The sequence below is a fragment of the Lactuca serriola genome, chromosome 2 (assembly GCF_051521515.1).
Source record: "Lactuca serriola cultivar US96UC23 chromosome 2, Lser_US96UC23_V15, whole genome shotgun sequence".
Lineage (NCBI taxonomy): Eukaryota > Viridiplantae > Streptophyta > Magnoliopsida > Asterales > Asteraceae > Lactuca > Lactuca serriola.
This window is the reverse complement of record NC_136409.1, coordinates 176,724,457-176,740,777: the sequence shown is the minus strand read 5'-3', so window position 1 is coordinate 176,740,777 and position 16,321 is coordinate 176,724,457. Positions and strand designations below refer to the sequence as shown.

Below are 16,321 nucleotides of genomic sequence, written 5' to 3'. Positions count from 1 at the left end.
GTGATCCAATCATTGTAGATCTAGACTTTTCACTTCATCACCTATCTCTAGAAGGTATAAAGCTTACATCTTGATTTTCCTTTTGTTAGATCTATTTAGCTCATGAGTTTTTATTCTTTTTGTCCCATAATCTTGGTCCTTATGAGTCTGGATTACTCCATACCAATTGAATGCCTGCTTCTGATGTTTTTGAGGCTATAGAGTCATAAAAATGAGAGCTTGGGCACTCCCATCCATCCACACATGAGTTCTTGAGAAAAATGTGTCATCTTGGACTTTGAGTTTGATTGAATGAAAAGGGATAAAGTCATAGACTTTATCCATTAAGACATTCATTTAGACCAGATCTAGGAGTTTGGGAGTTTGGATTGTTGTATTAAGAGCTTAATAGAATTTTTTAGGATCAGAGGTTGTACGTAGGGCATAACCTCTATATGCAGGGCGTAGTTTAGTTACACACGACGCAAGTCAACTGAGTGTTGACCTGTAACAGTTGGTAAAAATTGGTCAGTGTTCGGCGGTCAAACCACGAAGAACCGCTATGTATCAATGACCAATTGTGTGTGATTTTATTATTATTATGTTTATTAAAGATATTATTTTCATAATTACTTTCAGAACATCTTAAACTACTCAACAAACTGTCAATCGTTGAGAATTGAACCGAAAATCACCAAGAATTAATTCTAATTATGACGTTAAGAATATATTTTTTGCATTAAATATACTTGAGAACTATGGATAAGAAATTTGAATAGATTATGTTCTCCTGATTTTGTGGATATAAAGAACGTCCAAACCGGTGGTCGTATAGGAAAGTTAGACCTCTCTAAAGTTACAAAAATAAGTATTTATTTGATTTTTCTGAAAAGATTGTGCACTGTTTCGTTAAGAATAGCTATGAGCCTTGTAAATTGTTTATGAACATGTTTTTGAACTCAGGCTATGGTCTATTATTTTATATTATTTTTATGACATTTTTTAATCTCGACCAAAATCAGATTCGTAAAATTTGTTGAATCAAATTCAATTAATCGTGAAACTTTAAACGTCATTTCTCGGAGTTATGTATATCAAAATTGAATTTTCTCTGCATTTCTGGAATCATCACGACCGAGACAATTAGCAGTGTGACATCCCCATTTTCACGGCCAGAAAAGACCGATTTTGTTTATGCTTTATAAAAATCAGAGTACTTCATTTTATAAAAATGTTGCGGAATTTGTTCCCAGAAAAACATGGTAAATACGTTATTAAAACATTTTCGATGAAACGTATTTATTTCATTTTAAAACGTTTGGGATGTCATCGTTAATACAGAAACATAAGCATAAACAGAACTTACAATTATTTACACTAGTGATCTACATCTCTTTAAATCTCTCAGTGTATTGTGACTTCATATCAACACCTGTGATAAAAATAAACTGAGTGGGTCAGGTTGGGAAACCTGGTGAGCACATAGGGTTTTCAACCCACAATAATATAATTATTATTTTTAAACATCAAACAATCAACCCAATTACCCATTCCCGTTATCCTCACATTACGTCCCTAAAACATCTAACACAAGGGACCTAGTCAAAGGACTATCATTGGGATGGAGTATATCTGGTGAGCACACAGTTCACACAGTTCGAATAAACACACAGTTCGAATAAACACACAGTTCGGTTAAACACAAAGTTCGAATAAACACCTACAGGTTGCGAGCCTGTTAGTGTTCCACTGGACTGTCTAGAATAGTCCGTGGTCGTCATCTATACTCCGCTAGATGACTAGATCATCAAGAACATCTATAACGAGGCATCTCATTATTTCATTTTATCACACAGCAACTAATACATCTACCCATGTTTTACCCAACACATTTTGTAGATATAAAATACATATACAGTTTAAATCATTGAAAACATGTATAAAACGTTCATCCAGCATAGATAGCAAGTATACAGATAATATACACACACAACACGTAATTTATATAAAATACTTCATATCTATGTGTAAGCTGAAAGTAACTATGCACTCACCTGAGAAGGTGGTGACTCGGTACTCGGACAACGCTTCGTTTACTTTAAAATAATTTCCTTTGACGAAACCTAGTATTATCACCACTAGATTTTAGTCTAATATTACCGTGACTAATTATTAGTCTTATTATTATTATTATTATTATTATTATTATTATTATTATTATTATTATTATTATATAAGCTTTTAAACAATACTTTCCAACTACTATGTACAGACAGGGGCCAGACATAAAACACCGGAGGGCAGGACCATTTTGGCGTATAGCACTTCTGAAATCCAACAACCCTATGCGGCCCTTTAAACCAGATTCCCCGTACCGCGAGTAGTTAAAAGATATTATAACGACACTTATATAAGTCATAATAATAGCCCAAATATTTATTATAAATTTATAATAACAATACTAATTTTAAATATAAACTATATTTAAAATAGGGTAAACATAACTTACTTTCAAGGGGATTTTAGCTAGGAGTCGGGCTCTGCAGGGGCAGAACTTCGTCGCTGAATCTTTCTAAGAAAGATTCGTGCAGCGCTTCAGCGCTCACCTTACTATACTAAAACTACAGAAAGAGAAGTCGAATCACGAGGGACCGAAATGCTCGGGGGATAAGGAGAGAAAGACTCTTGAATCAAGAGAATGGTGCAAGAAATATGAGAGCCCAAGGCTCTTATTTATACTAATTGAATTTTCAAAAACTACCCTCCATAATTACTTAATGACCTTTTAGTTATATAAACAACTAAACACCCCTCTATAATACTATTTTAAATGGATTTAATGATCTTTGTACTAAACTAATGTCGAAAGAACTCAACATTAGTTTTATAATAACCGCATCGTCGATACCTTTCTAATGATATATACATATGTATATATATGTGTACGTATACATGATTTATACTTTATTTTAATACGTAAATATACTACTATAATTTGTAACTCGCTCATACGAACTCCGTTTTTGACGTTATTTATATCCACGCGTAGGTGGAGACATACTCTACAACTTTCGTTTAGACTCCGTTGGTTAATTTTGACTTTATTTTTAAAGTTATATTTTTAACAGGCCAGGACAGGATTGGTCCGTTAAAATCTCATAACTTCTTTATTCGATGTCCATTTTCGTCTGTATTTTTATCGTTACGCTACTAATAACGAGATCTTCGATTCTTGTTTAGGTTGTGTCGGCTAAAAATCAATCGATCTAAAATTCGAATTTCGGGCTGTACACCGCTAATCCGAAACTTCGAAAAATCATAACTTCTTCATACGAAGTCAGATTTGGGCGTTCTTTTTATCGATGTTCTTAGTTTAACATATTCTACGACTTTTGTTTAGAGCACTAAGGCTAAATCTCTATATATCATAAATTTACTATTTACGCTTCCCGGCGCCGTGCCGGTTCCGACGCGAAACTTCGACGGGTCATAACTTCTTCGTTATATCTCGGATTTCAGCGTTCTTTATATGTACGGAAACCTTGTGACATATTCTACAAATTGGTTAAGATTATTTATTCTAAATAATCTTTTTGTCAAAAAGTCGTTTTCGACCCCTATTGCCTCTAAATTGACTAGCCCGGATCTGCGGGCGTTACAATTATCTCCCCCTTAGGATGATTACGTCCCAGAATCATCAACGAAACAGGGCTCGTATAATGACTCCATACGTCATCTTTTCATCCTAGTTAATAATTATAACTTCTATATTCCTTCAAGTCTATCTCTTAGACTCATTGACTGTAAGCAGTACTCGATCGTGCACCTGCTCTCTACCTCGGGCTAGACTTCAAATTATGACCTATCATCATGTGATGCACATTTAGACTTAGGTCTCTTAGAGTTAAATTCTAAAATAGACTATGCCTTCCTTCATGTTCTAATGTGATATAATCACACTTTAACATGTAGCGTTTCTGGCTACCAACTTCTTTAACAACGAACGCGATACTTCTATTGATTGCTTTGATTTCAATCGTTTGGTTTAAGTCGGACGCTACATCAAACTTGGTTCTCTGAACCACGCAACATACTCATCGTAGTCAGACTCAATTCGGTATGACCACTAGGGTCGGAAATCAACAATCTTTTTAGTCATTATCGAAACGATGGTAATGACATACTTGAAAAAAAAACAGAATCAGTTACTAGCTTCTTGGTAACCTTGTGACTTTCCCTGATCCAAGTGTGAGTCTTGTGCTTCCGGTAGTATAGGCCTCTACTACCATTCACACCTACTCATACTCGTCCCAAGTATTGTCCCGCAGTCTCTCCAAGTCACCATACACGAAAAAAAACAACTTAACACATCAGATAACAAAACAAAGGTTTCATATTATTTCTTGAAACGATTACATAGGTGTTCAAGTTCACCCTAGACTATGCCTCTAACAGGCTACATCATATGATTCTATGGCTACATTATAACTCGATCCTTGGATGTCAAGCCGTCATTCCTGAATCCTCGCATTGTCAACTGCTTCGTCTAGGATCATATGGAATGCTCTTGCCTTCGGTTTTGGCGGAATGTTTGGTTTTTCCGCCTCTTTCTTTTTCGGGCAATCCTTAGCAACATGCCCTTCTTCACGGCATTCATAACACACCCTTTTGCACTCGTTGGCGTAATGTCCGGTCTTCCCACACTTGTAGCAAGTCACTTCTTCGCTACATTTCCCAAAATGATTCTTTTTGCACTTCTCGCACCATTTCACTATGTTTCCTCCTCCGCTAGACTCCTTTTGAACCAGACTTGATCTTCTTATTGGGCCTCGTAGATTCCTCAAACTTCCTCTTTTCGCCAACCTCAATCTTGTTGACAGCTCTTCCCTTAATCATATCTTCCACAGACTTGGCAGCCCAGATAGCTGCCTCCAGAGTAGGAGCCTGACGCACTGGCACCGCGTACTCCCATGGAAGTCCCTTTGCGTACTTGTCAATTTTCGTCAGCTCATCCGGAACAAGACGCAAGGCAAACTCCATCTTTTCTGTGAAGTTGTTCGTGTATTCATCGATTGACATGCTTCCCTTCTTCAGGGTTAGAAACTGGTTCTCTAGCTCAAGCAGGTTTTGAGCTGAGCAGTACTTTTGTTTGAATTGCACCAAAAATTCTACCCATGTCAGTTGCAGGGGCTCATTAGGGCTCAGAGTCTTCCCCAAGGTATTCCACCAACGTACAACACTTCCTCGAAACTGACGCACTGCAAATGTGGTCTGTAGCTTCCCTCTGCAACCGCATGTCATGAAGGCTAACTCCATCTCCGAGATCCAATCCATGACCCCGATCGGATCCTCCTTTCCAATGAAAGTCGATGGCTTGCAAGTCAGAAAATCCTTGTACTTGCATCCATTCCTCTCGACTTTGTCATCTTGGTTGTTTTGTCGAACTATTGGTGGGTTGACTTGACCAACAGTCCCACTGTAGTTTCCTTCCTCAGTCTGCCCTTCGTTCAACTCGGGTTGTTCGATCTGAATAGTGGCTTCCTCACGATTTTGCTGGAGCAAACGTCTAGTTTCCTCCATTTGACGATCCAACATTGCCTGGATCATCGCTTGCACTCCGGCCATTGTTATTGGCTCAGCAGCGGCTACCACAACCGGTATTTGCTCAGTCACTGGGGGCTGATCTCGGTTCCCATTTGCATTCACGTTTCCGCTACGTGTTCTTACCATCTTGATCTATACATCTAATGAGGTGAATCTAGACCTTTACTTGGGATTGACGTTTAAATCATCCTTATCACTCCGAAACGTTTATATGCTAGTTCTAATATCGTAGTCGTACGTTTAGAATCCTACACACATAAGGTTTCCAGATCCGGTCGGCAACAGACCATAGATCCGAACAACTAACAGCATATCAGGCACAAGTATTTAGCACATAAAAGCATTTTAGGCATCATTCCTAAAATAAGCTAGTGCTCACACCTCACAATCATCGCTTAGCATTCTAAGTTTAAGTCTAGAAATAAATCCATATTCCTAGTTCGCTTAAACTAATGCTCTGATACCAACTGTGACATCCCCATTTTCACGGCCAGAAAAGACCGATTTTGTTTATGCTTTATAAAAATCAGAGTACTTCATTTTATAAAAATGTTGCGGAATTTGTTCCCAGAAAAACATGGTAAATACGTTATTAAAACATTTTCGATGAAACGTATTTATTTCATTTTAAAACGTTTGGGATGTCATCGTTAATACAGAAACATAAGCATAAACAGAACTTACAATTATTTACACTAGTGATCTACATCTCTTTAAATCTCTCAGTGTATTGTGACTTCATATCAACACCTGTGATAAAAATAAACTGAGTGGGTCAGGTTGGGAAACCTGGTGAGCACATAGGGTTTTCAACCCACAATAATATAATTATTATTTTTAAACATCAAACAATCAACCCAATTACCCATTCCCGTTATCCTCACATTACGTCCCTAAAACATCTAACACAAGGGACCTAGTCAAAGGACTATCATTGGGATGGAGTATATCTGGTGAGCACACAGTTCACACAGTTCGAATAAACACACAGTTCGAATAAACACACAGTTCGGTTAAACACAAAGTTCGAATAAACACCTACAGGTTGCGAGCCTGTTAGTGTTCCACTGGACTGTCTAGAATAGTCCGTGGTCGTCATCTATACTCCGCTAGATGACTAGATCATCAAGAACATCTATAACGAGGCATCTCATTATTTCATTTTATCACACAGCAACTAATACATCTACCCATGTTTTACCCAACACATTTTGTAGATATAAAATACATATACAGTTTAAATCATTGAAAACATGTATAAAACGTTCATCCAGCATAGATAGCAAGTATACAGATAATATACACACACAACACGTAATTTATATAAAATACTTCATATCTATGTGTAAGCTGAAAGTAACTATGCACTCACCTGAGAAGGTGGTGACTCGGTACTCGGACAACGCTTCGTTTACTTTAAAATAATTTCCTTTGACGAAACCTAGTATTATCACCACTAGATTTTAGTCTAATATTACCGTGACTAATTATTAGTCTTATTATTATTATTATTATTATTATTATTATTATTATTATTATTATTATTATTATTATATAAGCTTTTAAACAATACTTTCCAACTACTATGTACAGACAGGGGCCAGACATAAAACACCGGAGGGCAGGACCATTTTGGCGTATAGCACTTCTGAAATCCAACAACCCTATGCGGCCCTTTAAACCAGATTCCCCGTACCGCGAGTAGTTAAAAGATATTATAACGACACTTATATAAGTCATAATAATAGCCCAAATATTTATTATAAATTTATAATAACAATACTAATTTTAAATATAAACTATATTTAAAATATGGTAAACATAACTTACTTTCAAGGGGATTTTAGCTAGGAGTCGGGCTCTGCAGGGGCAGAACTTCGTCGCTGAATCTTTCTAAGAAAGATTCGTGCAGCGCTTCAGCGCTCACCTTACTATACTAAAACTACAGAAAGAGAAGTCGAATCACGAGGGACCGAAATGCTCGGGGGATAAGGAGAGAAAGACTCTTGAATCAAGAGAATGGTGCAAGAAATATGAGAGCCCAAGGCTCTTATTTATACTAATTGAATTTTCAAAAACTACCCTCCATAATTACTTAATGACCTTTTAGTTATATAAACAACTAAACACCCCTCTATAATACTATTTTAAATGGATTTAATGATCTTTGTACTAAACTAATGTCGAAAGAACTCAACATTAGTTTTATAATAACCGCATCGTCGATACCTTTCTAATGATATATACATATGTATATATATGTGTACGTATACATGATTTATACTTTATTTTAATACGTAAATATACTACTATAATTTGTAACTCGCTCATACGAACTCCGTTTTTGACGTTATTTATATCCACGCGTAGGTGGAGACATACTCTACAACTTTCGTTTAGACTCCGTTGGTTAATTTTGACTTTATTTTTAAAGTTATATTTTTAACAGGCCAGGACAGGATTGGTCCGTTAAAATCTCATAACTTCTTTATTCGATGTCCATTTTCGTCTGTATTTTTATCGTTACGCTACTAATAACGAGATCTTCGATTCTTGTTTAGGTTGTGTCGGCTAAAAATCAATCGATCTAAAATTCGAATTTCGGGCTGTACACCGCTAATCCGAAACTTCGAAAAATCATAACTTCTTCATACGAAGTCAGATTTGGGCGTTCTTTTTATCGATGTTCTTAGTTTAACATATTCTACGACTTTTGTTTAGAGCACTAAGGCTAAATCTCTATATATCATAAATTTACTATTTACGCTTCCCGGCGTCGTGCCGGTTCCGACGCGAAACTTCGACGGGTCATAACTTCTTTGTTATATCTCGGATTTCAGCGTTCTTTATATGTACGGAAACCTTGTGACATATTCTACAAATTGGTTAAGATTATTTATTCTAAATAATCTTTTTGTCAAAAAGTCGTTTTCGACCCCTATTGCCTCTAAATTGACTAGCCCGGATCTGCGGGCGTTACAAGCAGCCACTTTCAGAAAAAAAATCAGGAGATGGTATGATGACACGAGAAACGAGAATCGAGGATTACGTCACAAAAAGATACAATGAATTTATTTTCCCGAAATATCTATTAAAAACTCAATAAAGACTTTCAAATTGTACAAGAAATGCTTTAATTAAGCACAAGAGGTTACACCCTCTTCCCCTACACTCTTTCTCTATCATCTCCCTGTCTCCTTAAACTCTAGTCTCTCTCACTCTATCCCCCCCCCTTTTTTTTCTTCTTTTATTTGTTTAAGTGTTCGATGGTACACCTCCCATTGGGGTGATCTTCCAGCCACCAGAGAAGGGAAATAGCCCGTTTGTCTCATTCTCCCCCTTCTATCATCGAGAAACACCACCCAAAATACCCCGGTGATGAATTCCGAGCAACATCAGCCGAACAACCCCCACCCCCACGTTCTCTATCGGATCGAACAAGAAGAAACGACGAGGAGCTGCCGAAGCAGCCCCTCGCACCACCCCTGTCGGTGATGACAATCAAAATCTCCGCTTCCATCCTCCTTCATCATTTCCTATCGATAGGAGATACCAAAACACAGTAAATGTCGACTACTACTAGTGATGTGTTTCTTCCCTTCCGATTTGCTGCCACCAGCGACGAGCAAAGATCTCATAAAAGGGTCGTCGGAGATAGGAGGTTGCCCCTCTTTGCGAATCGCTTGACCATCGGAGCTTCCCACCTTGGCTACTTTCGTTCATCTTCTTCAAACGTGCCTCTTTTCCTAGATTTGTGGTTGCCGACGGCAAAGCAAAGATCTCATAAGACTGTATGTTGTATGTATATTTGTTCAAAACGTTAAGTGTCTTTACCCAAAATTAAGTCATATAACACTTAATTAACATCATGACACGACTGGTCAAGGTTTATTAACTTAAATTTAATAAGTTATTTATATAAACCTTACATTTTTGTACGAAGACACAATGTTTATGTGGAAGGGGCTTACTCCACTATTTTGGTGTCAGATCCCAAATTAAGTAAGTTAACACTTAATAACTACTATGACATGACCTTACAAGTTTTATAAACTCAAAATCTATGAGTTTTACATATAAACTATGAAATTGCTTGTATGAAACTTTAAGAGTAAAGTTGGTTATATTATGTTTTCACAAAGAGTAACATGACTTATTTTTATCTAAATTGCTATCTTTATATAAAAACGCATTTTGGTCATGTGAATTGTAACGCCCTGTTCCAAATCGCTTTCCTAATTCGGGACTGTGGCCTGAAGATATGTTATCGTAAGGCTTATGGCCTTTGTAAAAGAGAGGTCTAGACCCATTTAGTTACGGATAATGTAATCGAGGTGATCCGGGAGTTTGGGTTGTGTCTTAGAGTCAAGGGGTATATTGGTAAAGTGGTAGTTCGAGCTCTTTATGAATTATGGATTTTCGTTCGGAAGGTTTTGAGGTGAGGATAAGTTGATAGATGTGTAGAGCTTCTCGCCACCTTTCCGTGGATATAAAGAACGTCAAAAACGGAGTTGAAACGAATAAGTTATGGCTGTTTGAAGTTGGAGTAGTTTGGGTGAGTGATCGTTGACTTGTTGACCAAGCTCATTTAAGGCTCACGACGTGAGCATGAAGTGCTCATAACGTGAGGAGCTCCTGATGCACCAAAACCCTAATTTTCAGGTATTTAAAGGTATGAGATGATTAGGGTTGCTTCTCCTCAGCCTCTTTCACTCCCAAGACCTTTGGAAACCCTAATCTCAGCCCCCATTGAAGTCCTTGGTCATTATTGGTGTTATTCAAGAGATTTTGAAGTTTTGAATCCCGTTGAGGAAAAAGAAGATCATTGGTGGTGCATTTGTTAGCTTCTTGGTTGCTTCATCAGCTAGTTGTGGAGCTTTTGGACCTTTGTAAGTCCTCAAGCTTATGCCTTTCCTTTCCTTGCTTGCTAGATCTAAGTTTCCATGCATTCTATGGCTTGTAATGTTGGTTAGCATGCATGGAATCCATAAAGTTTGCAACTTTATGGATTATGATGGTATCTATCTTAAGTCATATAAGTTCTAGATCTGGACTTTGGTCATGGTTTTGGAGTCCAAGTTTTAGTCTTGGCCCTTTTTCCTTCATTTTGACCTAAGTTGGTGTTTAAGTCATGTATTGGACATATGTGACTGTAACGCCTGTGTTTCCGGGCTTTCCATTTTTAGCAATGTAATAGTCTAGGTTAACCTTTGTAACCCATTTTGAAATAATAGAAGTGTATTATTTGAGTATTATGTGTTTTGTGCTTAATTGTTTAATTATGTGGTTTGATTAATTAAGAATAAAAATAAGCGTCAAAATTTAAGTGTAAAATAAACTGGATATCTTTGGTTAATGTTGTAGTAGTTGAAACGAGGTTTCCGAATATATATAGAACGCCCAAATCTGACTTCGTATGAGGAAGTTATGATTTATTGAAGTTTCGACTTAGCGATGTGTAGCCTGTTTTACTCGATTTGAAATCGAGGGGTTTTTAGCCGAAGCAATCTAAATGAGGATCGAAGGTCTCGTTGTTGGTATCGAAGCGATAAAAAGTTAGGCGAGAACGGACATCAAACGAAGAAGTTATGAATTTATAACGAAGTTTTTCTGTCTCGGCCTATTAAAAATAAATAATAAAAATAAAGTTAAAATTAGCCGACGAAGTCTAAACGAAAGTTGTAGAGCGTAGTCTCACCTTCGCGTGGATATAAAGAACGTCGAAAACGGAGTTCGTATGAAGAAGATATGAATTTCCGAAGTTTATTAAATAATTTGTATTTAAATTTAATCTTTAATTCCGGCATTATCCGAAGAGGAGTCATCGGACTCATCCGAAGTACGCCCCGCGTACACCGAGGAATGTCGACACTCGCACTCGAGCACTTCGGATACGTAAGCAGTGACGATTTCGGACCTGTACGCCCCGCGTACAGGCGTACACCCCGCGTACTCCGAGGCTCCAGCCTCCTATAAATAGGATGCGAGGGCAGCCGAGTTCTTTTGCTATTTGCTCTCTTCTCTCTCCCGTTTTGCATCGATTTGCGTGCCAGAAATACCCCGAAGCCCCGGTAATATTCTCGAGCCCCGAGGCAAGTCCCGAGATCCCGAAGATCCCGAGAAGTGCGGTTCCCGAGCCGAAGCTCTGCCCGCGAGAAGTTCGATTTTTGTGAAGATCTTCCAGGTCTGCTGAGGATTACTACTTCGGCAAGTCGTAGTGTTGTCCGATCACCTTCTGATCAAGTGAGTGTGTGGTTACTTTCTTCTAACGCATAATTATAAAGTATTTTATACGAAATACGTGTTATGTGTATATTTTGTGTTATATGTGTGAATGTATATTCACTCCCTTCTATCTCATGGATCTGATTTGTTTTCTATGAAATACGTGTTATGTGTGTGTGCCTCATCTGTTATGTGGAATATGTATTGATTAAAGCATGCTATACAGGTTTTTTAAACTATGTATAAAAATGTATATTTTTATCTACTAATGTGTTGGGTAGAACATGGGTAGATAGTTGGTGTGTAATAAATAGATGAGAGGCCTCGTTGTTGTTTGATTTAGTCATCTAGCGGAGTTTAGATGACGACCACGAACTTTTCTAGACAGTCTTGTGGAAACATTAGCAGGTTCGCCACCTGTAGGTGTTAATGAACTTGGGTGTTCATTCGCTGTACTCCATCCCCCTCATGGTTGCCTTATTTGACTTATATTGTTGAGGAACCCCCGAAGCATGTGTTGTCGCCCCGATAAAATATTCTTAGACTAGGTCCCTTATGTTAGTTGTTTTAGGGACATAAAGTAAGAATAACGGGAATGGGTAATTGGGTTATTGTTGGTTGGTGAAAATTAAATATGATTATTTATTGTGGGTTGAAAACCCTATATGCTCACCAGGCTCCCAAGCCTGACCCACTCAGTTTTATTTGTATTACAGGAAGTGGCGCGAGGGCATGAGATGGATGAACCATCAAGTTGTTTTGTTTACAAGTCTGTATATGTATATATTTGTTGAATGACTTGTAATGTTATCGTTTATGCTTGTTGGTCTGTATCGGAACATGACACCCCGAGTTTTGATTATATAATGAAAATACATTTCTTTTATGAAATGCTTTGGTAAACATTGTTTTATCATGTTTTGTTTTTGGGAACAAATTCCGCAACTCTTTCAAATCAAAAGGATTTACTCTGAAATTATTTTAAAAGCATAAATGAAAATCGGTCTTTTCTGGCCGAGATTTTGGGGATGTCACAGTGACTGAAAAGCTTAGATTTTTATGGTCCTTCGGATCAAGGAAGACCCTCTAGACTATCCCATGTTAAGGCTTAATGAATAAGGAGCTTAATGCTCATTTTTTGTCAGGTTTGGACTTACGACGTGAGGAATGAAGCCTCACAACGTAAGAGCGTGTTCGAGGAAGTTTCTAGGCTAAAGTCACGACCTCACGACATGAGCCTAAGGTGCTCATGACGTGAGCATCACTTGTTCAAGTTTTGGGCTCTTTGATTGTTGGATAGCTTTGTACTATACTTATCCTTTGGTTCGGGCTCATAATGGACTAAAGATTTTAGAGTAATGGACTTCTGGTTGGGCTTGCCCTAATGGGCCTTGCATGATGAATTGGGCCTTAGTGGGCCCAATATATTTAGGCCTTGATTGGGCCCAATGGGCTTGGATCTATAGGCCATCGGAAAATCATTGGTCCAGAAAAGTAAATGGGCTTTAGGGAAGGCCCATGTAAGGGCCTAATTTGGAAAATTAGGCCATTGATGGGTTTTATGTATTTGATAGTTTTGGGCCTTAATTATGAATCTTGTTGGGCCAGGGGTAAAATGGTCAATTTACCCCTAAGTAAGGGTTATGGAACATGGTTTGGAATCTATTTGCTAACTGGGTGACATTTTGGTATTGATAGCTCGGGGAGTCGACAGGGCTGCAGCTAAGGACTTCGTGCAGTGAGCTTCAACATTCGAGGTGAGTTTTCCTCACTATACTCAAGGGTCGAAGGAACCAATGCCAACCCTTTGGATTGTTATCCTGATTTATTACTGTTGTGATATATTGTATTGGTAGCATGATAGATAGGATGTTTCTATGTGGTTATGATCGGTTAGATCGATATCCTGGTAGATAGGATGTTGCTATGCTTAGTGATCTGTAGATAGGTTCGACTGCCTGTAGACTGTTATATGATTATCTAATATATGTGCATATGTTTATTAGTGGTTGAGGCTTTTCTACTTTGTGCATGAGCCAACAGACCGAGGCATTCCAACCCGATGGTTGTGGGCCAAGAGTATTCAATCCCGAGTATGATTGGACTTATAGTATGCGGGCATTCCAACCTGATGGTTGTGGGCCAAGAGTATTCCATCCCAAAGATGATTAGACTCATAGTAGGTGGGCATTCCAACCTGATGGTTGAGGGTCGAGGGTATAGCATCCTGAGGATGATTAGACCCATAGTATGTAGGCATTCCAACCTGATGGTTGAGGGCCTGGGGTATTCCAACCCGATGGTTGATTGGGCCCATAATATGCTGTTATTATATATGTGTTATTGTTGTGCTGATATTTTGGGGGAACCCACTAAGCTTCGTGCTTAAAGTTGTGGATTTTATTTCAGGTACTTCAGATGATCACGGAAGGCAAGGCTTGATCGTGCACCTCCTCGTCATTCATGTTGTGATTTCTGCTGATATTAAATTATTTTGAAAACATTTTGTAATCAATGGATGGTTTTGAAATGCTTGAAAAGTTTAAATTTTTACATGAATTTGAGGTATGTTACATGAATCGTCAAAATATGATGTAAATTTGATTTACTTGTATATTCACCAAATTTTATACTTTCAGACTTTGACAAACGATACATTGAAATGAGTCCAAATACACTTTTGCAACTCATTTATTTTTCTAGTTTTGATAGAAAAGTATGTATTTATAAAATTTGGATCACCAGATAAATATTAGAAAACACTTTTGGTTATGCATGTATTCACAGGTTTAGTAGCAGATCAGAAGGGTTTGCATAGAAGACTTAACATTATTGTAGCGTACTTTTGTGAACGCCAATTTGTTAGACGTGTGTCATGACTTAATGTAGCCACTGTCGATGTAATTTCTATTTCGGTAATAAAAGAAGATTATATTTGTATTGTTCAATATATGTTCAATAATTGTGATCATTGAATTACATAGCGCACCTCGGCATTTCCACCGACAGCCGAAGGTGTGACATGACTATTGACTTTTTGACCGGTTTGACTTTTGGTCAACCATGTTGGGACTGAGTATGAGAGGGGAAAAATGGTCTTTTGCCCAAAAGAGGTTTAATTGTGTGACATCCCCATTTTCACGGCCAGAAAAGACCGATTTTGTTTATGCTTTGTTTAAAAATCAGAGTAACATTTTAAATAAAAGTGTTGCGGAATTTGTCCCAAAACAAAATATGATAAAGATTTATCAAAAGAATTTCCATAGAAATGTATTTCATTAAAAAGACTCGGGATGTCATGTTCGATACATATCATAAGCATAAACAATACAACATAGGCCTTACTACATTATTCCGTATTTACATGCCTAAAATCCCTTAATCTCTCATCCCAAGATATCACATCTATGCTCATGCGCCACTACCTGTAATACAAGAAACTGAGTGGGTCAGGCTTGGGAGCCTGGTGCATAGGTTTTTCAACCCACAATAAATAAGTTTATTAACTTTGTCAAACCAAACAAACCCGATTACTTGTTATTGTTATCCTCACATTACGTCCCTAAAACATCTAACACAAGGGACCTAGTCTAAGGACTTTCATCGGGATGGACACTAGTGCTAAGGGGATTCCTTAGCAATAAATTTCCTTAAGGTAACCATGTGGGGGATGGAGTACACCTGGTGAGCACACAGTTCAAATAAATACCTACAGGTTGCGAGCCTGCTAGTGTTCCACTGTACTGTCTGGAATAGTCCGTGGTCGTCATCTATACTCCGCTAGATGATTGGATCATCAATAACATCTATAACGAGGCCTCTCATCATTTTATTTTGTCACACAACAACTATTACATCTACCCATGTTTTACCCAACACATTTTGTAGATATAAAATACGAATACAGTTTAAATCATTTAAAACATGTATAAAATTGTTCATCCAGCATAGATAGCAAATATACAGATAATATGCACACACAGCACGTAATTTATATAAATACTTCATATCTATGTGTAAGCTGAAAGTAACTATGCACTCACCTGAAAGGTGGTGACTCAGCACTCGGACAACGCTTCGATACTCTCAAAACAATTTTCCTTCGATAAAACCTAGTATCAATACCACTAGGGTTTAGTGTAACGATAACCGCGGCAAATTAATAGTCTGACTATTATTACTATTATATAAGCGTTAAATGATACTTATATAACTCATAATAATAGCCCAAATAATTATTTTAAGGACCTAATAACATTACTATAATTATTTGAAAGCTACATTAAAAATTGCGTAAGCGTAGCTCACTTACAAGTGGATTTTAAAGAAAACCGGGCTTTGCTCGGAGCAGCGTTTCGAAACCGAAAGACCCTTTTTCTCGGGACTCCGGGAGCCTCGGGGCTTCCTTTGGGTGCTAGGGGTTTTATCTAGGGTTTAGGAGTGGTTTGGGGAGCTAGGGAGAGAAAGAAACTAGAGAGAGAATGAGATTTGGTGTGAAAAATCCAGAAACCCT

General features: G+C 37.7%; 2 long non-coding RNA genes across 2 annotated transcripts; both read right to left on the bottom strand.

Moving 5' to 3' along the window:
* Positions 1–1,221: 1,221 nt before the first annotated feature.
* LOC145090609 (uncharacterized) lies at positions 1,222–2,656 on the bottom strand. Its single transcript, XR_013701667.1, has 3 exons — positions 2,489–2,656; positions 2,034–2,102; positions 1,222–1,411 (listed from the first exon to the last, which is right to left on the bottom strand). It is a non-coding gene; the product is annotated as an uncharacterized LOC145090609 (long non-coding RNA).
* Positions 2,657–6,143: 3,487 nt separating this feature from the next.
* LOC145090608 (uncharacterized) lies at positions 6,144–7,581 on the bottom strand. Its single transcript, XR_013701666.1, has 3 exons — positions 7,414–7,581; positions 6,956–7,024; positions 6,144–6,333 (listed from the first exon to the last, which is right to left on the bottom strand). It is a non-coding gene; the product is annotated as an uncharacterized LOC145090608 (long non-coding RNA).
* Positions 7,582–16,321: the final 8,740 nt, after the last annotated feature.